Raw genomic sequence first — 26,894 nt, forward strand, 5'->3', positions numbered from 1 at the left:
CCAGTGGGGCAAGCGGTTAGGTGCGCATGCTCTGCTGCTGCGGCCCGGGGTTCGCCTGCTCAGATCCCGGGAGCCTACTGACCCAGTGCTTGTAGGGCCTTGCTGTGGCGGTGTCCCATATAAAGTGGAGGAAGATGGGCATGGATGTTAGCCCAGGGCCAGTCTTCCTCAGCAAAAAGAGGAGAATTGGCAGATGTTAGCTCAGGGCCAATCTTCCTCACAAAAAAATAAAATAAAATAGATCAATAAAAAAGAAATTGCTTCCACAGGTATATTAGTTTGATAGGGCTGCCTAAAAACATGCCCCACAGTCTGGGTGGCTTAAAGAATAGGATTTTATTTTCTCATAGTTCTGGAAGCTAAAAGTCTGAGATCAAGGTGTCTGCAGATTTGCTTTCTTCTGAGGCCCCCTCCTTGGCTTGCAGATGGCCCGCTTCCCTCTGTGTCCTCACATGGCCTTTGCTCTGTGCTTGGGCATCCTGGTGTCTCTTTCTATATGTCCTAACTTCCTTTTCTTATAATGACACAAGTCAGATTGGATTAGACCCACCCCAAGGGCCTCATTTTAGCTTAATTACCTTTTTAAAGGTCCTATCTGCAAATGCAGTCATGTTCTATGGTACCGGAGCTTAGGGTTTCAGTATATGAATTTTGAAGACACAATTCAGTCCATAACAACCAGTAAGACTGTTCTTTACAATATGTATGAGAAAAAATTACATCTTGGATAATAAAGATAAAATTTACAATAAGTTAGCTAATTTTATCCAGGTTAGTTTTAATCTAAGTTAACCTTATTTTATATTATTTATGTTAAAAAACACAGCAGGTACATATGGAAAGAAGAAAGTCCAGAAATAAAAAGCTTATAGCATTGACCTGTTTTCTAAAAATTTTAACCTGAAAATGCTGGTGTATCATCAATGACAGTCAGCTCCGTGGCGGATATATAAAGGCTGTAGAAAATGATAAGGGCTTTGGGGTTTTCCATCGCTACTTGTGATATAAATTAAACCGTTAAGCAAGAAAGCATTTCAACATTATAGATATTTTTTAAACGAATAAAAGAAGTGATGAATGTTTGTCTTGCTCCTGATATTTTCAAAGAACAAACAAATGACCCAAAACTGGAAAAAAAAAAAAGTTGTTGAATTTATTACATAGCTTGACCTAACCCGGATCATAATGCATAAGATGTTAGTATTTCAAAAACACTTTGTCATTTCAGATAATATATTGGAAAAGGAGTATAATTTTTTCAGGTAGGTCACATTTTGGTATGTTTCAGCAGTAATTCTGTATTTATCAAATCAATAGGCTGAGGATTATTAAAATGACTTCATACTTGAACACTTCATGTTTCTGCCCCTGTTATAATTATCCATAAATATGAAATTATGGAAACATTTTTGAATTTCAACTGAAAAATAGTTTATTTTCTAATACATATGAAAATATGATGTTGCTATTTAATATTTTTAAATTAATATAATTTTATATTCAATAGCAAAATGTATAATTGCCAGCTTTTATTGTAGTATTTATTAGCTTTTAACTTAAATGTCAGTAAAATCACTTCTTCATATCATTCTAAATGTTTATTGGGTTATCATTATTAAATGCTGCATTAATCATTAGATTCTGTAGAAAATCATAGTAAAATTGTCTTTATAAAAACCTAATCCTCTACACAGTTTTATGGATTTTATATGACTTCACCGATTCTCATAGAAATATAGTGAAAAATTACTATTGCATTTTCTTAATAAAATATATTTTGGTGAAATTATCTACTTAGTTATAAACTACCCATATGAGTAATGATTCTTTTGGGGAAACTAACATGGTCTCTGCTGTCTTGGTTGATTTTCTAAGATATTTTAAGAAAAAGTTCCAATATTTTGTAGGACTTTAGTTTTGTCATTTTGGAAGTGCAACTCTATATACAGTTTTACATTTTGTTTAAAAAATATTGGATATTAGAGTTATCTCAGTATATTTTATCTTGTTGTAATTTTGGGATGTTTCTTTTTTCTCTAATTATTCACTTGTTTCTATAGTTTACCTTTAAAGTAATGAGATGACTTTGTTAAACAGAAAAAACTGATCTCATGCTGTTAAGGCCAAATTCCATACTCCAAAAGTGCATTGTAACATCCCAGTCCCTACTGGGACTTTATGCTGCTACTGTATGAATTGTAACTCTAATGCAGAATTATGATTAGTAAATAGTTTGTTATCCTCATCATCAATAATTCATCATATAATAAGAGAATACTAAAGTCATACACATGAATAGTTGAAATCTTTTTGTTAGCAATATTATTTTAGAAGAAAAATCATTATCATATATATTCAGATAAAGGCCAACATCCATAAATAAATGTAATTTCACTGTTCTTTTCTCCTCTCTATCTTGTGCTCATTACCTTTTGTCTATTTACTACTTCAGATTTTATTTTCAGTTATTTCCCCAATTTCAGTTTGTTTTTCCTCATAGACTCTGTTTCCTCAGAGAAAATATGTTATCTTGGCGTATTTCCCCTGTGTCTCTGGAAGGTTTTCTTGCTGTCTCGTTTGGGGAAGCAGCGTTTTCCCTTGGGCTCCCACTTCCTCATTACACTTTGCCAAGACGTTCTTTGCTCTTTCTTTCTCTCTGAGGAGATACTTGTTTTTAATCGATTTCCCTTTGTTTAACTCTTAACAACTATGAACCAAATGTTTTTAGCCATGTTAAAATACACAAATAAGAATATCATCTGAGGGGTCGTAGGGAGTTGAGTTTTGATAGTCCACACCAACATTTGACATCTACTCTAACATTCAAATGTACCTAATCCTCGGGATAACATCCTTTATTGTTTACCAGGGAATTTCTAGCATATTAATTTCATTTAATTTAGGTTACCTTTGAGTCTAGGTTTCACTACATAACACGCAAACTGTAGGCCCATTCCCATTCACCCTAGCTAACATGTTAAACCTAGAGTGAATTTAGTGTGTCCCTATCAATGACTGCAGCCAGATACAGCATTGTACTTCTTTAGTTCTAACACAACACTCTTAGGATCCATTGCAAAACATGTGCTCCACATTTCTATTGATGTAATTTGACATAATCTTGCCATTTTTGGTGTTCATTGCACTTCCTCATGGGTCACACTTTTTACCTTTCTCTCTGGGACATACTGGTACTCGAGTCTAGTTATAAGTCTAGTGGAGTAAGAGGCTATAGTAGCGGTCCTGAAGATGATCAGAAGTCTCCTACCAGACAACTACCTCGGGGAAGGCAATTTAAGATTTTTCAGACAAGGAGAGACTATATTCCTCAAAGAAGGGAAGAAAGACTGGCTCTACTGGCGAGGAGAATCAGAAGGAATTTGGGAATTCAATGTCTTCAGTTTCGTGATATTCTGCTCATATTCCCCCATTCCAATTTCCAGGTTCCCATTATTTTCCAATATGTCCTATCTTCGTAATAATAGACCCTATGAGGTTGTAAATTCCATTTGTGTTGTAATTCAGCCACTGACGGGTTTAGACTCTGGGTTTGGTTTTCAGAAATAGCAGCCCTGCAGCTACAGGAAATGGTAGTTGTTTAGCACAATCGTAGAAGCTTTCTTGTTCCTTACTCAAGCCTTTAATCTTGAAGTTTGAAGCAACGAGCTTATGATTTTCTTTCTCCAAGTTCTCCGGTACACATGGAGCAACCAGTTAATTGCATTATGTTCATTATTTTAACTAAAATAATCTATGGCAGTGATTATCTGTTTACCGAAAGCCTTACTTTAAATAATAATTTATATTATTTAATTACAGGCATCTATAGATATCTACCTGTAATTAAATGAGAGATTTATGTGTACATTGAAAAGTTACATATCACTACTACAATATCTTTCCTCTAACTTTACCTATTGTGTGTTTAGTCACCATGCTTCACAACTGGCACATTAATTGAACACATTATCTACATATTTTATATCATCATGAACTTATTTAAAAATCCAGAGGTAATAAACAAATGGCAAAAGCTAATTTCCAATTAATCTGTGTCTGGCAGAGAAAACCGCATTGGTAAGGAGGATATCCTACCAAAACAACAAACTAATAAACAAAATTATGAGCTCTCAATTCTATTTTTCACCTATTTTCACATTTAGATCTTTGGACTAAGATTTCAAGGTTTGAAAATAAACTACTTACAACTTATGATCTGATACCCAAGTGTGAAGGAATTGGCAGTTGACAAGCTAGCTCTACTTAATCTGTGGAATTTGACAGAATTATAAATCCTGAACTCTTTTTTTATGATGATCATGGTGACTAGAAGGCTTACAAAACAAGTAATATTGAAAGCAAATTCACAAATATTTCCGGGTAAAATAGTGATCAGGCACCTCATAGACACCTAGATGGTAATGGGTCAGTGATAATTGATAATGCCTTTCTGCTTCCACAGATGGAAAACACTGTCTTAGTTTCTTTTTCAAAGTAAAATAACTAGTTAATGACTATGATTATTCATCACAGTTATTTTTCATTGTTTTACACACACACATATGTGTGGATAGAGAGGGGTTTGTGGTTTAATTGACATGAAAATAACCTATTCAATAATCTGAAATCAGGCAAGTTATGTTTGAGAAGGCATCAACTGGAGTGCTTATAGCAGTCTGAGTTTATTTTCCTTAATATATCTATAACGTATCCAATTATTCTTTGTGTTACTTCATACCCCATTTGAGAATTATGTTGGAAATTAAGCCTTAGTCAGTTTCTGCAGTTCAATTAATTAGTGATTAAGCTTAGTCTTTGCTGCTTCCCCCAATGCATCACCAGATTTTTTGAAGACTGTCCAAATGGCTAAATGTATAATAATCCTACATTCAAATACATTTCGTGTGGATAATTGCACTACTTTATTCTCTGTATTCTTTCCAAACCATAGAAAATTTCAACTCATTCTCATGGCTGGTCATTACATTTCTGAACTTTAAGGACCATATTAGCTTACTGCTATTGAGGGTCTAATTCTAACATTTTTAGACAATATAATTTTAACCAAAGGAGTGTTGGGCAACAATCTTTAGGGGTTACTTTTGCAACCATAAAAAAGTTGTGAAAATATGCATTATTTTAATATTTAAGCTTTGCTTTCTCTTGTTTCAGTAATATAGCCTAGGTTGCAGTTATTACAATGAGCCACTTGTTTGCTAGAATGAAAAGTGAAGCATATTTCCTAAATTTTAACACAACGTTAAAGAAGACTGCACAAACAAAACATTAAAATACTAGAAGTGAATGATTTTTATGATCTAACTGTCTTATCTATAAGCTGTGAATATATTGTGTTATTTAACTATATAACCAGTAGGCATCCAACCTTTGCTGCCATGTTCAAAAATATGCAGTTCATTGTGCAGAGGTACAGCTGGAGGCATAAACTCATCTGTCACTTGAATTATGTTTACCTTTAAGACTCAAAATCGAATAATCCAGGATGCCACTGTTATTGATATTTCCTCTTTTAAAATGTTTCTTTTGTTTTTTTGTTGAGGATACATCTCTCTAAATACTTTAAAAATAGTCATACTCACAAAAAGTCCTCTGAGAATTTCCTCAAAGTGTGCAACATCCAGCACTTGTCAGTTGAAACTAGGACAAAATGTCATTGATTCTTGTTTGTTTTAAATTTTTATGCAAGCTATTCAATGTTACAGAATATTTTACATAAAAATGAATCCACTCCTAATAGAAACCAGGAATTCTGTCAATCAAGGGGCAGGGTGAAAGGCAAAGCTTTCAAATGTGTTGGTTACCCTCCACTGAATTATATAATAAGTGATTGCAGAATGTGAGAATAAGTAATAACAGCCTGAATGGAAACCAGTGGTAGGTAACAGAGTCATTTATGACATTATCAGTGAATGGCAGTCAACATATTGGATAATGTCATGAATAAAAAGTTGATGTAGACTTTCTGTTATTCATTTTCCAAGTCACTCAAACAAGCTATATGCAATTACATTAGAAAGTTATACCATTGCATTTTTTAAAAACCAATTTTTGAGAAAAAAATATAAAAGGAAGCTATTTAAGTTTCTCAAACCCATAAATGAAGATGAATCAATATTCCCAATGAATACAAAAATTTTCTTATATTAATAAATATATATCACTAATAGAAATTTGAAACATGAATAGACAATAACCTGTAATTAAATTTAGTGGTGATGTAAAAGAAAGATAAAATAGTGAAATTCGCTTTTAAAATAAGAAACTATACTAATACATATTTAAATCATAAGTGGACGTTATAAAATTAATTCATTCATATAGTTGAAATAAATATTTCATTAATTGAAAATAAATTTAGAAAGACCTTCAAAGAAATTTTCATTATACAAATCAAAAGGCACTAATAAATGCTATTAGAGAAAAAAGCAAAATTGGTTTATTCTTTTTTTTTTTTTTTGAGGAAGATTGGCCCTGAGCTAACATCTGTTGCCCATCTTCCTCTTTTATCTTTTTTCTCCCCAAAGCCCCAGTACATAGTTGTATATCCTAGTTGCAGGTCCTTCTAGCTCTTTTATGTGGGACGCCACCTCAGCATGGCTTGATGAGCAGTGAGTAGGTCCTCGCCGAGGTTCCAAACCAGTGAACTCCAGGCCGCCAAAGTGGGACATGCAAACTCAACCACTATGCCACCAAGCTGGCCCCTATTCTTTTTATTTTAACCTAGAAAGAGGCTTTTGTGACAGCATTGCCATTTAAAGGATAGCAGAGAAGATCCTGAGCAGAGACCTGAGCATAAGCTACATAAAGAAAGGAATAAAACCTGGCGAGTGAGTTGTCATGTATAAGGAAATAGGGAGCTGTGGACTAACATATAATGGGGAGAAGTCTGTTGAGAAAAGCAGTTTTAGTGTCCTGCCATCCAGTATACTTAGAAGATATTCTTTTTTAATTGCTATATATTATTTCTTGGTTTCTATCTTCTTTTCCTTTTTTGGTGTATGCTGGCCTCCAATGGATGAAGCTCTATTGTTTTTAGGGTGAGCAAGAACTTGGTAATGGCAAGTGAGGTTACTATCCGGGAAATAGGAGGAGGAGATGAAACCTCATCACCGCAACCACCGCCACGGAAGCTGCCAGTGAGTCTAGATTGGGTTTTTCATTGTGTCACTCCACCACACAAAGGTCATCCATTTAGAGGTTTACTGTCAGAGCTACTGAGATATGGTAGACAGTTAAAATTCAATTAAAATTCTTGAATGAAGTTCTCATTACTGTCAAATAGAGGCATGAGTATAAACATTGAAAACATACTGAATTTCATTATTATAGCTGAATTGTAAGATAAGTTACCATCATTAACAGTAAATCATGATATTCAAAAGCATGCTTATAAATAAAGTGGAAATAATAGTCGTGTTTTGCCTCATAAAATTGACATACATAATTTTTTTTAATTTCTTCAAAACACATAGTAATAAAGTCTTTACTTAGCAAAATGAGAGATTTGCCAGGGATATAGAATTGAATAAAGCATTATCCCTGGGGGCCAGCCCCATGGCATAGTGGTTAAGTTTGGCACGCTCCGCTTCAGCTGCCCAGATTCATGGGTTCAGATGCCCGGCACGGATCTACACTATTCATCAGCCATGCTGTGGTGGCGACCCACATACAAAATAGAGGAAGATTGGCCCAGATGTTAGCTCAGGGCTAATCTTCCTGAAGCAAAAAAAAAAAGAGGAAGACTGGCAACAGATGTTAGCTCTGGGAAAAACTTCCTCAGCCAAAAAAAACACTATCCCTGTTCTTAATACAGCAGTGTGTGTGCTACAGGAAACAGATAGTAACTTTTATAACAGGATAACAGGGCTATAAGCTAGATAAAGTGTGATGAGCAAGAGGGAATGATCAGCTTTGGGCAGGTCTGGGGTAGTGGTGTTCAGGCAAAGTATTACCTAGAGGAGACTTTTAAGTGGAGTTTTGCAGGATAAGTTTCAAGCAGTAAGATGAGGGGAGGTGGGAGCAAATGATCTGAATTTAGGACTCTCTAATATTTGGCTGCCAAAGGCACTGTCAGAATTTTAACTAATTTGGTAGTTTCATCAATATTGAATAGCTATTCATAGTTACTATATATTTTGACTCACACTGAATTCTGATAGCATAAGATCTTCATCATATAAGAGAAGACCATTATTTTTTCCTTTGGTGAGGAAGACTGGCCCTGAGATAACATCCGTTGCCAATCTTCCTCTTTTTGCTTGAAGAAGATTGTCCTTGAGCTAACATCTGTTCCAGACTTCCTCTATTTTGTATGTGGGACACTGCCACAGCATGGCTTGATGATCGGTGCATAGGTCCTCACCTAGGATCCGAAACTGTGAACCCTGGGCTTCTGAAGCGGAGCATGTGAACTTAACCACTATGCCACCGGGCTGGCCCCAAGAAGTCAAATTTTAAACCATAAGTCCAGAGAAGATTTATAATAGCCTTTGAATTGTTTTCAAAGATCTGATTCAATTAATCTTAATATAGCTTAAAATGGTTATGTTTTTAAGGATATATATGGTCACAAATCTATTAATATGATTTAGAAATAGAGATATTCATAATTGATCAAAACCAGAATCGGATTCAAACAGCTGCAGTCAAATAATTCTGTCCAAAATTTGTAGTAGTTAGTGAATGTTTACCTTAGTGATAGATGCAGAATTAGAAAAGATAATAGAAGTCCCTGATATCATGGGGTTTACAGTTATACTGGGAAAATTGTAGAAATTAAGACTATTATAATAAAAATTAATAAAATATATTTTATAAGGGCTACCAAGAATAACCACATGTTATTTGGAGAGTGTATAGTATAAGGGCCTAATCAGTCCTGAGGAGGTGGAAATGGATGCTAAGGGAAATCTTCAGCAATGACGTGATTCTTGCTGTGGTACTTGATGGATAAGAGTCACATGGAAAGAGAGGTGGGAAAATAGAGTCCCATAATGGCATGGTATTTATGTGAAGGCTGTCAGGTATAAAGAAGCTTGAGGTTATTTGAGGATCTAATTGGATTTGTTCTTTAGGAAGATTATAGTGAATCCAAAAACTTAGTCAAAAATTGTATTTCCCCAAAAAGATTCCAGTGTAAGAGTCATACTAAGTTACTCAATATCATTCATCGTACCAAATTTGCCTAAAATTCCCTTCCTAGAGCTCAAATATTGTGATCAGATAATGAATTTTGAGCAATGACTTTTAAACTTTAGCTTCTCATATTTAAAGAAATCCATTTTTACATAGAGAAACTTCATTTTATTTTATTTTGAATGATTAATGTATTAATTATTAATTAACTTGTACAATGAAAAATATCATACAAAGTTTGTATCTAACATCAAATTTCACAGAGATTTTTGCCTTAAGAGTAAATACTGAAACTGACTTCTCTTGTTTTTCTTCATTAAATACTAAAATTTTAATTCTAAAATGAGGAGACAGTTTATTTTATAGGTTGAATTTAATTTTAATTAAATTAAAAGTAGTATTCTTATGACTTTTCCTCCTTGTCATTTTTATTGATTTTTATGCTGTAGAATTGGTGGTTTGTAATAGAATTAGGTTAAAAAGCCATCAGGGGCTGGTCCAGTGGGGTAGTTGTTAAGTTCACATGCTCTGCTTCTGCGGCCCGGGGGTTCACAGGTTTGGATCCCGGGTGCGGACCTACACACTGCTTATCAAGCCACCCTGTGGAAGGCTTTCCACATAAAATAGAGGAAGATGGGCACAGATGTTAGCCCAGGGACAATCTTCCCCAGCAAAGGAGGAGGATTGGCAACAGACGTTAGCTCAGGCTAATCTTCCTCACACACACAAAAAATAAAATAAAACAAATTAAGAAAAAGACCATCAATGCAAATTATACAGTTAATGTCTTGAAAAAATACATTTTTAAGATAAATCGAGTTTTGAGTATTCTGTGCTTCCTGAGTTGTATTTATGCATTGAATTTTGGCAAGTATTCTTTTCTGAAATTATGATCCAACAGATTAAATTTTAGCATTCCCAAACTGTGTTTTCTTTTTCAGCCATTAACTCCATAAGGTTGCCTAACCTCAGAAAGAATATGAACTTCACTAGGCACTTTCAAAACTCTAGAAAACTGAATAATGATTGGTATTTTCAACATGAAGAAGAATACACTAGTTTACCTCAAATAAAGGCAGGATACAGCATTAATATAGTCAGAAGGTCATGTGACCTTTGGATTACTGTTGATATTATTCAGTCTTTTTGCTTTATAAGAAATGTTCTTTGGACAGATTAGAAATTCCATGCTCATTAAGGGATATTTTGTTAGACTACCTTTTATTTGTTACTTTAGGTTAAATTTCTCACTAGTGAATTAAATGTTAATTCAAACTGGTCTCCAGTTTGCTTTTCTAGTTTAGCCCCATGTCATCTAATAATGTTTAAAGAAAGGAAATTATGGTATAATATCAACTAGTTTTCAGCATGATTATGTCTTAAATATTTAAAAGTTAATAGTTTTTACTTTTAGACCTGAAAATTTAGAGGTCAAATGTGGGGTAAATTGCAGGAAGCTACAAATTATCACTCACTATTGATGGTAAGATATGCCTGAATAGGATTCTGCAAAATTTTATGTCCTTTTAAAATTATTTTATCAACAAATAAATTATTCTTTGGTATTATTGTATGTAAAATGAGATTTAATATGATAAATGAATTAAAATTATACTCCCAATATTCTGCACAAATTACTGAATAATAAAAGTATAAAACATAATTATCCTAGAGATAAACCTGATTACTATTTTAAAAATAGGGTATTAAATACTCAAAAATATTTTGTTTCTATAATCTATATTTGTATAAAGTATATCTTTCAGTCTGTAATAATTTTGGCCAAAACATAGTAATATCTATGAAATAGAATGAATGCCAAATTTGAGCATTACTTGTAATATTTTATATTCTTAATTTCTTTTGGACGTTATTAGTCCTCATAACAGGTGAAGAAAGCCATGTTCCAAAAAAATAAGTATATTTAACAAAAGGTGTATAAGCAACACAAATAAATTCATTTGCTAAGGTTTTCCCTTGGAGTTTAGTCCGTAAGTAATAATAAGCTATCAGCATATTAATCATCTGCTGTTTATGTGTGTGATTAGTGAATTTATCTGATAAGGATAAATATATGCTCATATGTGTCAGGAATGTGTGTGTGCATGTTTCTTTTTGTGTTTCTGGATATTCACAAGGCTTTTTTATAAGCTGTCTCTAAATCAAATAAACATCAACAGCTCTTTCTAGGGAACCATAAAATGTAATTTATTCCATTAACTAATCATATGTTCATGTTGAAAGCATTCTATCTAGAACAATGATCTATTTCAAGAATAGGATTAAGCACAGTGACTACATAATTTCTTTTTTTTTTAAAGTAAGACTTTGTTATTTAGAGCAGATTTAGGTTCACAGCAAAATTGAGGGGAAGATACAGAGATTTCCCACATACCTCTTGACCCCAAACATGCATATCCTTCCCCATTATCAACATCCCCCACCAGGATAGTGCATTTGTTACAATTGATGTACCTACACTGACTCATCGTAATCACCCAGAGTCCATAGATTACATTAGGGTTCACTCTTGGCGGTGTACATTCTGTGGATTTGGACAAATGTATAATGACATGTTTCCATCATTATGGTATGATGCAAAGTATTTTGATTGACCTAAAAATCCTCACATTAAACCTATTCATCCTGCCACCCCCATCCCTGGAAACTATTGATCTTTTCACTGTCTCCATTGTTTTGCCTTTTCTAGTATCTCGTATAGTTGGAATCATCATGTATGTAGCCTTTTCAGATTGACTTCTTTCACTTGGTAATATGCATTTACGGCCCCTCCATGTCGTTTCATGGATGGATAGCTCATTTCTTTTTAGCCTTGAATAATATTCCATTGTCTGAATGTACCAGAATTATTTATCCATTCACCTACTGAAGGACATCTTGGTTGCTTCCAAGTTTGGGCAATTATGAATAAAGCTGCTATAAATATCCATGTACAGGTTTTTGCATGTACATAAGTTTTCAGCTCATCTATGTAAATACCAAGGAGCACAATTGCTGGATCATATGGTAAGAGTATGTTTAGTTTTGTAAGAAACTGCCAAACTGCCTTCCAAAGTGGCTGTACCATGTTGCATTCCCACCAGCAATGAATGAGAGTCCCTGCTGCTCCACAACCTCACCATCATTTGCTGTTGTTGATGTTCTGGATTTTGGCCATTCTCATAGGTGTATAATGTTATGTCACTGTGGCTTTAATTTGCATTTTGCTGGTGACATCTAATATAGAGCACTTTCTCATATGTTTATTTGCCATCTATATATCTTCCTTGGTTAGGTGTCTGTTCAGGTCTTTGGCCCATTTTTAATTGGGTTGTTTGTTTACTTACTGTTTAGTTTTAAGAGTTCTTTGTATATTTTGGATAATGGCCCTTTATCAGATGTGTATTTTGCAAATAGTTTCTCCTAGTATGTGGATTGTCTTGTCATTCTGTTGACAGTACCTTTCATAGCAGAAGTTCTTAAATTTTGTTTTTTTTTTTGGTGAGGAAGATTAGCCCTGAGCTAACATGCATTGCCAATCCTCCTCTTTTTGCTGAGGAAGATTGGCCTTAGGCTAACATCCATGTCCATCTTCCTCTACTGTATATGTGGGATGCCTGCCACAGCATGGCTTGACAAGCGGTGCATAGGTCTGCACCCAGGATCCAAACCTGCAAACCCCAAGCTGTTGAAGCGGAGTGTGTGAACTTAACCACTACCCCACCAAGCCAGCTCCAGAAGTTTTTAATGTTTAATTTTAATGAAGTCCAGTTTATCAATTATTTCTTTCATGGATAGTGCATTTGGTGTTGTATCTAAAAAGTCATCGCCACGCCCAAAGTCATCTAGGTTTTCTCCTATATTGTCTTCTAGGAGTTTTATAGTTTTGTGTTTTACGTTTAGTTCTGTGATCCATTTTGAGTTAATATTTGTGAAAGACGTAAGCTCTGTGTCTGAACTCATTTTTCTGCGTGTGAATGTCCAATTGTTCCAGCATCATTTTTTCAAAACACTATTGTATTGTTTTTGCTCCTTTGTCAAAGATCCATTGACTATATTTATGGGAGTCGATTTCTGGGCTCTCTATTCTGTTCCCTTGATCTATCTGTCTACGCTTTCGCCTTTACCACACTGTCCTCATTATCACAGCTTTATGGTAAGTCTTGAAGTCTGGTAGTGTCAGTCCTCAACTTTATTGTTCTCTTTCAGTATTGTGTTAGCTCTTCTGGGTCTTGTCTTCTCCACATAAAATTTAAAATCAGTTTGTCGATACCCACAAAATAACTTGCTGAGATTTTGATCGGGGTTGCGTTCATCAAGATTAAGTCTGGAAGAACTGATAGTTTAACCATATTGAGTCTTCTTATCTATGAACATGGGATATCTCTCCATTTGTTTAGTTTTGATTTATTTTATCAGAGTTTTGTAGTTTACCTTATACATATCTTGTATTTATTTTGTTAGATTTATACCTAAGTATTTCACTTTTCTGCATGATAATATAAATGACATTGTTTTTAATTTCAAATTCCACTTGTTCATTGCTGGTATGTAGGAAGACAATTGACTTTTGTACCCTGCAACCTTGCTATAACTATTGGTTTCAGACCTAGTTCCTTTTTCTTATGAAATTCAAATGCATACAATTATTTTCTTACACTAACAAGGTAAGAAGAAAATATTTAGCATCTGGAGTTCTCTGAATTTACAGCTTCCTTTGAAAAGAAAACATAAAGGGAACTGAAAACTAAAACATTAAAATACTCATTTTTAGCCAGATTTTGCTTATGCCATCCATAAGGTCAGTTCAGCAGTACATTTCTTGCATGAATGCTTTCACATATAACACTGTGAGTCTTATGTAACCAGTAAAATAATTTAAAATCATTGGAATATTATATATATTAGAATGAAGTCCTAAAATTAAAATTACAAATCAATCAAAATATAAAGTAGTAAGGAAATTGGACACATTTGAATGGGTAACTCCTAATTTTTTCCACATTTCTCATTGAGAAATTATACTTTTATTTTTTCATGTTCCAAAGAAATAAATTTAAATTGGGATGAATCAAAGAAGAAGAGACTGACAAATCTTTTGGGGAAAGATATGAACTGAGGGCTTGTCATTGCTTCCGTTCAGTTTCTCAATTGTGGTCTTACTTTGTACCTTGCTGTGGTTTTATATTCATATGCTGCAGTTTCCAAGCTGCTGCTGTCATCATTGTCTATTTGACATTTTAGATGACAGTCTAAGTTTAAACACAAGGTAAACAGAAAGCAAAACAGGAAAACATGAGTATAAGCTAAAGAAACTTAGTCAAGAGAAAGTTACATTCCCATATATCTATCAGCTTTTAACTTGGGGTATGTCATTTTTGTGCAATTACATTCTAGAATTGTTTAATAATTAGCTTAATTTTTACTAATAAATAGTTAATACTAAAAGACTACTACTATACACCACAGAAAAAAGTAGCATTTACATATTTTGCTCGTAATTTTTTTCCATTAATAGAAAAGACGAGATTTTTTTAACTGATGAGGGCATTTTTCTTTTTTAACATTACACAGTTGTCTACTTTGTGAAGTTCTGATTTTATCCCTTATATATGCTAATAAACAATGTCTTTATTATGGAAAAAGAAAAATATCCTATTGCTAAAATTTACCCCACTACTGAGATTTGTAGCTTACATTAATATTGTTTAAATTAGTCTGCATAAGTCGAATATTCTAGAATGTTAGCATTCATTTTATCAACTGAAATACAGTTGTAGTAACAAAATACTTAACTGATGTTGAACAAGCTATTGGACCAACATTCACATTGAATAGAAAAATTTCAGATTCTCCTCAATGTCTAATTCATCACATATAAAAGTTGGATGATTAGGATATCAATGAGGTTCCCAAGCGTAGTCATTAAGGATTGCATTTCAAATGTACCAAAGAATGAAGAGTAATTTATTATCCATAAAAATATACCAGCCAAAATTAAAGGTACTCGTAAAATATAAATTTAAATTCAATAATATAATGTGCATTATATATGTTTACATTAAGTGTTAGTAATAACAACAAAAATATATTTTTCACAGTGTGTGAATTTTAGATTTTCATAAAGAAATTAATAAAATCACATCTAATATTTTTTTCTAAAGAAAAACCAAAAGTCAAATAAATAAGAACTAGTAAGAATTTAGCCATATGCCCACCATTGCTTGATTTTGAGGCACACTGGTAAAGAGGAATTTTATAACATGTAATCTATAATAGAGCAAGACTATCTTAAACAAAGCTCCCCTCAAAATACTATGAAATCTTGCAATATAAGTAAAATGAGAAATTAAAAAATAATCACGTACATCAAATGAAAGCAATAACTTAAATACAATCATCTACGGAAATGATTTATTTATTTGGGAATTATTATGATAAATTAATTAAAATTTAATATAATGCATTAAATAAATATGATTTATTTATTTACTAAAGGAATAATTTATACCAGATTGTCTTCTAATAAGAAATGAATCCATTAAGAATATCTAATATAAACACAATTAATATTTCAGATCCTTTAATTTTAGTCTGTTTATAGATCCTTTAATTTTAGCCCATTTACAGAATAAACCCAATACTGTAGTTTAAACAGTTTTACCCAACGCTAGACAGTGGTGCAAATTTCAGAATTGACCAACTAGAACTAAGTTTTCATTTCTCCTTGGAACCTCCAAATGCAAGGTAAACGTTATCTTAGATTAGTTTTTATTAACTCATAGGTAGGGAAGAACAATGTTATAGTTAACCTGACACTAATGGAAGAGAATGCTATTATTTTTAAGTGAGAACATAAAAATCAATGATATCATCAATACATATAAAACAGATTTTATTAAAAATTCATTTTGGAATTAGACATACATGATGGCTCTAAAATTATTCTTAAAAAGTAAACTATTGCATTGACCAAGGCATTTTCCTATGGTTTTATTAGGCTAACTTAATAAATAACGCCAAGAAATGTTTGGCTAGTTGTGCATTGTAATCACAGTTAAAATCTTTTCTGGGGGAAACAAAGATAGCATTTAGAAGTTTTGTAAATTTAAACTACCATTTTTTTTTCAGTTGAAGTATCTATTATAATAACATATATTATTATAGACAGCTTTGACCTCTGTTTCAATGGTTGATATTTTGCCTTCGCCTCAAAATACTGTTCCTATCATAAAAGAGTCACTATTTACAGTTAATTTCTTTCCTACTCCCATGTTATGCCATGATTTAGGGGATTTTGAAAATATGTATATAAATATGAAAAGACCTTTATATTTCAATGGATTTCTTTACGTTAAAACTCACCTACTTACATTAAAAATGTAAAACAGTTCCTATAAAAAATATAATAAAGAACAAATTATATAAAATAATAGACACTAAAAATAGATTTTTGATATGTTTTGATGCACTAAAATGTTTATTCCTATTAAATTTATAAATGATCTAAGATGATCATAGTTTTGATTTAATTTTTTATTTACAGTTTAGACTTTAACATAAAATTATTTTAAAATTTTTTAATTATTTTAAAAATTTAAATTAAAAATTACATTGTTCTAAGACATATTGCGCATTATTCAATTAAATATTTAATATATTTATTTTATTATAGTAGAAATTTAAAGATATGTAATCAGCAACATTGATTTTCTGCATTAGAAAATGGTAAATGAACTTGCTATGTACACAATCCTTGCTATTTTCGTTTTTAGTCATTCTTTCCTGATTCTGATCAAGAGGCATAATGTCGATCAATTTTAACCTCTCTCATTTAGGGCTATATATCTCTGCATATCATTTAGTGATATATATTTGTGATGTTTGTGTCTATATGTGTGGGTATGTGTAGACATGTATGTATGTACCTTTATCTAAGCATATATGCATGTGTGTGCATACACACATAGACATACATATGTGTATAAATATACTAAGCTGTGATATTTCCCAATGTATATTATTTAGAATTGATATCTGTAGTTTCTAATACACTAAAACAAATAACATAAATATGTTATACATTGAAAAAACACTTTGAAAGATATTTATGATTTTTGATATCCCTTCAAATTTAAAATCCTTGTATGCTGTATTAATTTTCTATTACAGCACACCAAATCACTACAAACTCAGCCCTTAAAACAACACACATTTATCTCACTGTTTCTGAAAGTAAGAGCACGGGGCATGGGTTAGCTGGGTCCTTTGCTCAAAATGTTACCAGACCTACATCAGTGTTGGCAGGGCCTATGATCTCTTCTAATGTTTGTGTTCCTCAGACTCATTTAGTTGTTGGCAAAACTCATTTCCTTGTGGTTGTAGGAAGGAAGTCTCCATTTATTTTTTCTGACTGTCTATTAGAGTTGTTGTCAGCTCTTAGACCTAGCTACTTGATCGTCTCACACCATGGCGGCTTACTTCTTTAAAGCCAGGAGGAGAGTGTCTCTTGTCTGGTATGAAGAACAGAAGTCTTTGTGACATAATCATAGCAGTGACTATAACATCATTTTTGCCAGTAAAGGTAATAATCAAGAGAGCTGCTATCCCATTATATTCACTGGCTGCCCTCAGACTCAAGAAAAGGAAATTATGCAGAGCATGTACACCAGAGTTCAGGAATCTCAGCGGCCACCTTAGAAGTCCGCCTATTTATGTGGCTGGAGATGAGTCTTTTTGCATAGAAGCTGAGGAAAATGGCTATCTAAGTTAACAAGATATTTTTTTAAACCACTCTGAAAAAAATATTAAAACCCTTATATAGAGACTATTTTCCACTAATTTGGCAATATTATTGTATATTAGTCTATTAATATTCTACATGAAAGAAAATGAGAGGTATAGTGGTAGTTTGTGCTACTTGAATTTACTCTATTTTTCATGGATTCTCCTTTGCAGATCAAGTGAATTAAAGAGAATAAATGAATAGGGTGGCTTTTCCTTGCTTTTTGTGAAAATGAAAATGCTTTCCAAAATTCCTGGGGCAGATTCTGACTGTGTCTTTTTCTGAGCCCTCTGCAATGGAGTAGATTTCAAATTCTTTTGTGGCATCAAATTCCAGCTGCCTGAAACCACCTGCCTTTACAGAAGCAGAGCGCTCAGGTGAATGTGAGGATGCTGAAAGGGACGTTTTGTTATGAAAATGCCTATAATTTTAATGTGAAATGATCCAAAGCTATCAACCCAATGGTACCATATAGAACATACGAAAAATTTTAAAAAGACAACTAGAAAGTGCTTATTAATATGTGGATACTATTCATTCATGCTATTTCAAGTGTAAAACACTATATATTTCAAATTTGTATTGCTTTTATTTAAGGGGAATGGTAGATTATAATTCCATTATGCCCAAAATTGACTGAAAATATGCTACTATCAAAATAGCTCAGTTCATTAAGTATGTGTAATATAATTAAATATAGGATAGTGCGTTAAAAGCACCAGGCCTCATAACCAGATTGATTATTGCTGCTATCTGTAGTTATAGAATGTCTTTGGTTTTTTTTGAGAACTAATATCCTGATTCAGTTAAGAAATAACTGAAGAACATCAAAACTACTTGAGGCATTAATGTCATGAAATACAGGGCAGATTCAACAGGTAAGTAAAAGGTAAAAGCTACAGGAGAGTTTATAGATTTTAAAAGCCAAATTAATCCAGTAATCCAAAAATCCACTTGTTCTCTCTATTTATTTGTGTACCATGAAAATAGATAATGGTGAGTGAGAGAAAAAGAGAAAGTTTGAGAAAATGTAGGGTGTTGACATGCATAGGCTTGGAAATCAGGAGAGTTAGGACAGTTTTCACTTATAATTTCCACTAAAGTAGCAAAAGTTTATTTAGAATGTCTGCATATTTTGATGTTATATCCCTCATAAACAAAATATTGTTTGAGTTTATTATTCTATTTCTCAGACAGTGTTGTGTTACACATGATCAAAAAGTATCTCATTAAAGAGTGATAGTACTTTGCATTGGTTGTACTCAAAGCCTCCTTGGGCATTATACCAAAGAAAAAGCAAATGACAGTTGGTGTCAACACTAAACAGCTTAGGGCAAACTATTTTCTCAAAACCTATGTAATTTAACTGAAATGCAATATTTCATGAATATTAGAAAACTAGGCTTTATTAAAAATGGCAAGGAAAAGCGAATGCATGACTGTTTAGAGTAACAAGCAATACAAATTTATTCATTCAATACATCACTGAATTATTTAAAACTCAGCCTAAGCACAAGGTCATGGAATAATTTTGGCAAGGAGGCATTTTGCATGATGCATTTCCATAATTTCCCTGCATCTATAAAGTTAATCACAACTTTGGCATGGAGACCTTTTTCTTGTAGTCACAGAGCCAGATAACGCTTTTGATTCAAAATTAGAGTCGAACCAAATTATTAACTCTTGACATAGAAAAAAACACATATATATGTATGAAGAGAAGACAGTTCTAAATTTTATACTAGTTTTATGTGATTTTATGTTAGAATGTTAACTAGTGAGTTTAAGATTTGTAAACCAAGTAAAAGAAAATTAAAATCCCTATAACTCTTAATTTTCATTTTACTCCAAAATAAAAATGATGTGTAGAATACATACATATTAAGTTCTCAGATCAGGCATTCACAAACTTTCATACAAAAGACTTCAAACAAAATTTGTTAGCTAAGTAACTGAAGTGATAATTATAATTCTTCATTTCTGTGGCCGTGTTTTTGACTTACAGCATCTCCTTTTAATTCTTTCTTAGTGTCTCCTTCTCTCTGCTTATATTAGTCATCTGTTCTTGAACGGTGTCCACTTTTTCCATCAGAGCCCTTAGATATTAATCATGGTTATTTTAAATTCCTCGTCTGATAACTCCAACATTTCTGTCATATCTGTATCTGGTTCTGATGCTGACTCTGTCTCTTCAAAATGATTTTTTTTTTTTTGTCTTTTAGTGTGCCTTATAAATATTTGTTGAAAGCCGGATATGATGTACTGGATAAAAGGAACTGAGGTAGATAGGCCTTTCGTGTGAGGTTTTATGTTTATCTGGCTAGAGGTTTGCTGTGTCTACTGTTTGCTGTAGCTATAGGTGTCAGAGGCTAAAATTTCCTCTTGTGTCCTTGTTTTTGTCTAGCATGTTGTAGCTGGGTTTCCTAGAGATTTCTTCTTAAATAAGATCTGAAATGTGTAGTTCTTTCTGTTGTATTTCCTTGTTATTACAGAGGAGCACTGTGGATGCAGCAGTAAGGTGTTGGGGAGGGAAAGCATACTATAATTCTATAACTACGTCTAGTCTTTTAGTAAGCATGTGCCCCTGGGCTCTGACCTTCAGCAGTACTTCTCAGTCCCACATTCCCCCCTTATGTAAGACAGGAAGGCTAGATGGGGCTGGAGTTGGATATTGCCCTTCCAAAGGAAGATTTCTCAGGGAACATAAGCTTGCATTTTCAGAGAGGTAGACGGCCAATATTAGCGTATGACCAAAACCAGAGTAGACTCAGAAGTTGTTCTTAAAGAAAGTCAATTTAAACATCAAGAAAGTTACATTTTTATTGTGGATGCGATTACCGTCCCTGTCACATAATAATTTACATGAATGGTTAAATATTTGATTTATGTGGAGCTTAAAAAAGAAGACTCAAGTTTTTATTTCTTTTCAAATATCCAGGTATTTATTTTTTGTTTTAAACACATAACTAGTCAGTACTGCTAATACCACTCTATATACTATGCATGTTTTCTCACCGATTAATTTATCACGTAGTACTGAGTCTTTCTGAAATCTCTCTCCTGCTCCATTGTACTTTCTGTCTTTCTGTGCTAACATAAAACTTCTAATTTCTGTAGCTTTCTAAAATAGTTAACATTTAGTAGGGCAAGTTCCTTCAGTAAATATCTACAATGAAATGTCTCTGGTTCATTCTTCAAAATAAACGTTGGAATAACTTTTCCCATTCCTAAACACTTAATGTAACCTTTAATTATGAGTTTATTTGTACTCAGATCAATTGTAAAATTGTCATATTACATACTGATACTCTCCTTCACTGCACAAGGTGCTGTCATTACCTTCAATGTCTTTTTATATGCCTCAGGAAAAGTTCAGTTTGTTTCCTCTTCACAGATTTGATATATTATTCCTAGATTTTTTAAACGACTTTGATTGTTATGATGAACAGAATCTTTCTTCAACTGTATATTAAACCAGTAATTATATCAATTATTAATTAAATAATTAATTGTTAATCAGTACTTCATTAAGCCTTCTTATTGATTCTAATAATTTCCAGAGAATATTCCAACATTCCCTAAAAATATTAAATAATAATGTTTGAAATAGATATCAATTTCTGTTCCTGAAACTAAGGCAACTTTTGTCATTTCACCATTAAATTAAATGCATACAGCCATTAGAAAATTTAGAGGAAGATGATAGATAGATAGATAGATAGATAGATAGATAGATAGATAGATAGGTAATGCCAAGAAAGATTAATCTTTTTCACTGTATGCTACAGTAATTTAGTAATTAGAAATTAGTACTAAAAAGTATCAAACGCCTTGTATCATTTGAGATAATCATACGGTTTTCCACATTTACATATTTATATAGCAAAGTATATTCTTACTAATGAAAATTCTTGGCCTGCCTGGAATAAATTATCATTGGTTATGAGATATTTTTCTTTAAAAAATCTGCTGGATACTATTTCTAATATTTTATTTCTTATTTATTCGTGATATTACTGAATTAAATTGATCATAATTGTAACCAAGTATTAACTTTGTCATTATTTATTCCACAATGGCTTCATAAAGTCAATTGGAAGTCTATAAAATCTGAAACAATTTAATGACATTAAAATTTTTATACCTTAAATATTTTGAAAGAATTTATCTACGAAATGACCATGGCTTTGCTTTTTTTATGAGAAAATACTGAAAATATTAAAATTTCTTCTAAGACTATATTATTATTTCTATTTCTTCTTTCCATGGTTCACTTATAAGGTATTTTTTTTTCAATATCTTATTGTTCAGTGGGGATATCCAATTTATAACTAATGGTTGTGCATCATATTCTTAAATTTATTTGATTTCTACTCTCCGAATCCTTCTCATTTCTAACTTTATAGTTTTGTGATTTCTCTCTTGGTCTTCTTTTCTTATTGTTCTGCCTGATTTATTTATTTAATTTTTGAATATTGCATTTATTTTCAAGTTATATGCCTATAATTTTATCTTAAAAGGCACCTTTGCAGTGAGGTCTTCTATGACCACTCACTAAATCTAATTTATCTACTTGCATGCCCTTTTACATAATTTTAATGTCGTGTTAATTTATTTGTTTACTTATTTAGTGTCTCTCCCAGCACAATAGAATGTTTAATCCAAGGAAATGGAGACTTTTTCTTGTTCACATTGTGTCTCCAATAGCTAAAATAATATTTGCTTCATAAAAATAACTTGATAAATATTTATTGGATGAAGGTATTTTTTTCTTCTTTAATTCTCTTATATTTATGTTCCTAGGTTTTGGTGGATTTTGTTTGTTTTGCTTTGCTTAGATATTTTTATTGTTTTTGTTAAGATGTGTATTTGTGAATGTTTCATATGAGTTTGAGAAAAAAATATAGATTCTGCTGTTATTGGATGAAGTAGTCTACAGGTGTCAATTATATCCAGTTGACTGGTTATGGTGTTGAGTTCAACTCTGACCTTACTGCTTTTCTGTCTACTAGATCTGTCCATTTCTGATGGAGAGGTGTTGAAGTCTCCAACTATGAAAGTGGATTTATCTATTTCTCCTTCCAGTTCTATCAGTTTTTGCCTTATGTAATTTGATACTCTGTTGTTAATTCATACATGTTAAGAATCCTTATACTTTCTTGGAGAATTGACCCCTTTATCATTATGCAATGTCTTCTTTATCCCTGATAACTTTCCTTGCTGTGAAATCTGCTCTGTCTGAGATTAATATAGCTCTCTCTGCTTTCTTTTGATTAGTGTTAGCATGGTATATTTTTCTGCATCCATTTACTTTTAATCTGTATGTGTCTTTATATTTAAAGTAAGTTTCTTGTAGACAACATATACTTGGGTCTTGCTTTTTGATCCACTTTTACAATCTCTGTCTTTTAATTGATGCATTTTGGACTGCTGACATTCAAAGTGCTTATTGATATAGCTGGATTAATATCTACCGTATTTGTTACTGTTATCTGTTTCCTTTGTTCTTTCTTCTTATTTTTATCTTCCACTCTTTTTCTGCACTTTGTAATTTTAATTGAGCATTTTATATGATTCCATTTTTTCTTTGCATTACAGTTATACTTTTTTATCCTTTTTTATTGGTTGCCCTGGAGTTTGCAATATACACTTACAACTAATCCAAGTCTACTTTCAAATAACACTATACCACTTAGGCAGTGTGAGTACTTTATAATATCAAATAATCTTAGTGTCTTCCTCTCATTCATTGTATCATTGCTGTCATTCATTTCACTTATATATAAGAATATATGAGCATATATATATGATATAAATATAAGCACATATAATTGAATACATTATTATTTTGAACAAATTATCTGTTAGGTCAATTAAGAATAAGAAAAATAAAAGTTTTTATTTTACCTTCACTTATTCCTTCTTCAATGCTATCCATTTCTTCATGTAGATCCAAGTTTCTGACCTCATTATTTTCCTTCTCTCTACAGAACTTTCTTAAACATTTCTTGGAAGTCAGAACTACTGCCGACAAAGTCCCTCAATTTTTGTTCGTCTGAGAAAGTCTTTATTTCTCCTTCACTTTTGAAGGATAATTTTGCAGGATTCAGATTGGTGGTTTTTTTCTCTCACCACTTTAAATATTTCACCCCACTGCTTTCTTACTTGCATGGTTTCTGAGGAGAATTCAGACGTAATTCTTATCTTTGTTCCTCTATAGGCAAAGTACTTTCTTCCCCCTCTGGCTTACTTCAGGATTTTTTCTTTATTTTAGATTTTCTGTAATTTGAAAATGATATGCCTAGTTGTAGTTTATTTTTAGCATTTATCCTGCTTGGTGTTTTCTGAGGTTCCTGGATCTGTGATTTGTTGTCTGACATCAGTTTGGGGGAAATTCTCATCATTATTGTTTCAAATATGTGGTCTGCTCCTTTCTCTTTTTCTTCCCCTTCTTATGTCCCCATTATACATATGTTGTACGTTTCGTAGTTGTCCCACAGTCCTTGGGTATTCTTTTGTTTTTTCAGTCTTTCTTGTCTTTACTTTTTGAATTTAGAGAATTCTATTGATATATTTCCTCTAGCTCAGAGATTCTAATCTCAGTGTGTCCAGTCTACTAATAAGCCCATCAATGGCATTATTTTTGTAAGGTGTTTTTGATCTCTAGCATTTCTTTTTGATTCTTTCTTAGGATTTCCATCTCTCTGCTCACATTGCCCATCTGTTTTTGCCTGCTGTCTACTTTATCTATTAAAATTCTTAGCATATTAATCATAGATGTTTTAAATTCTCAGTTTGATAATTCCAACATCCCTGCCTTGTCTGGTTCTTATGCTTGCTCTCTCTTCAGATTGTGTTTTTTTGCTTTTTGGTATGCCTTGTAATTTTTTTTTCTTGATAGCTGGACATGATGTACTGGTAAAGGGAACTGCCATGAATAGGCCTTTAGTAATGTGGTGGTGAGGTATGGGGGGTAGGGAAACATTGTCTAATCCTGTGATTAGCTCTCAGTCTTTTAGTGAGCTTATGTCTCTAGACTGTGAACTTCACAAGTGTCTCTCAGTCTTTTTCTCCCCCCTTAGTTGTGTGGGCTAGAGTGGGCTGAAGTTGAGTATTTCCCTTCTACTATCTGGGAGGCTAGAGCTAGCTGGAGGTGGATGTTTCCCCTCCCCAGGTCAGTTAGAAAAAAATATTTTTCTCAAATATTTATTGCAGTAATCTGGTTGAGCTACTGGAGGTAAATTTCACAATGTTGTGGGGACCCCCCCCCATGGGTCCCCATGGAGTTTTAACTCTCAGACTGTCCACACTGAACCTCCAGCAATGTGTCAATTTACAGATCAGGTTTTCCTATCCTGGTACTGTCTCTGTGAGAATTTCTGCTCATGAATCTCTGCTCTGGAAAGCTTAGACTCCCTATATTCACCTATCTCTCTCCAGTCTTGTGGGCAGCAGGTCTCCTCTCTCTTCTGGATCCAAAAAGAATTGTTGACTTTTTAGTCTGTTCAGCTTTTTGCTTGTTGTTAAGTTGGAGTGGTGATTTCCAAGCTTCTTACATTTGGAACCAGAAACCTTTATAAAGATGTCTCACCGCCAATGCTACCACCTGAACAGGTTGAGACTCCCACTGGCCTTTGAGAGCTTCCCCTTACCATTCAAGCAAGATTTTCTTTATGCTCTTTTGTTTCATAACACAGCTATAGAGCGCTTGCTCAGCAGACACCAGTAATTTTTAACTCTTCCAGCAACTTTTAAGCTGTCCGCTTCTACTGAATTCATGAATGACCAGTTTCCTAGAGGCATTTTCCCGAGCACGCCATCTCTAGTAAGGAAGCTCAGGCTTCAGGCATAATGCAGTCTCTTTTTGTACTACAAAAAACTCTTTTGTAGTTTTATTATTTATTTCTATTCTTAATTCTGTGTATTCAGAATTATGTCTGCCACATGTCTCCTTTTAAAGTTATATTATTTTCATTGTTATTAAGATATGGTCAATTTGCATTGTTTCAAAAGACAGTATATTTACAGACTGCATGACATCTTTTCTGTATATTTTCACCAACTTTCTTTAGTTAATTTTCTAAGTAAATGTGTTAATAATCTGGCATGCTGTATATTCCTTTGTTTTAAATATTCAATCTATTAAAAAGAAAAACTAAAATTAAAATGTTTTACTTTTAAGTTAAGACAGAAAAAAGGAAAAATTCTAAAATAAGTGAGATTTTCTTTTTTTTGAAGAGTATGTATGGTGAATACAAATATAGACTCAGGCATATGCATACATATGAATTGGCGTATAAATTTATATTTTTATACAGAACGCCAGTAAATACATAGTTGATAAAAAGGGAGAAGCTTTTCAGTTGCATTAATTTGTGTTATATTTTAACCGTTTAACATAAATTATTGCTTTATGATTTTAGATTTTTTTAATTACCATAATTTATCTTTCTTTTAAGAGAGAATGTTCATAAACTTCACAAATATGCTTGTATTTCACACTTCATAAATTCTCTACTTTAACTGTACTCAAGACTCAAACCACACTTATTTTGGTTTACTTTTCAGTTCTGGTGAATCTATGGAATTTTAATTACTTTACAGATAATTATCTTGAATGATAGTACCATAGACTTTAGCCTAATTAACAGATTTGTTAATTGTATTTTTATGATTCCAAACGTTAGACAAAATTCTGCTTTTAATCTGACTACACAGATATGTTTACAGAAATAAAATATTTCTTGTTTTTTTTTCAGTTTTGTTAATAAAGTGAAAATTCTTTATTTCTACTCATCTGAACATAGAAATTAACTACATATGATATAATATTTCCATTTCTAATTTTTCAATAATTACTATTCAAATAATGTTATATAAATCAGCACTCATTTTAAAAATTCTTTGGCAAAAGATATTCCATAAGAATTGCAGAGAAACTGCCAAAATGACT

Source organism: Ceratotherium simum, chromosome 12 (assembly GCF_057802395.1).
Source record: "Ceratotherium simum simum isolate JZ-2026a chromosome 12, ASM5780239v1, whole genome shotgun sequence".
Taxonomy (NCBI): domain Eukaryota; kingdom Metazoa; phylum Chordata; class Mammalia; order Perissodactyla; family Rhinocerotidae; genus Ceratotherium; species Ceratotherium simum.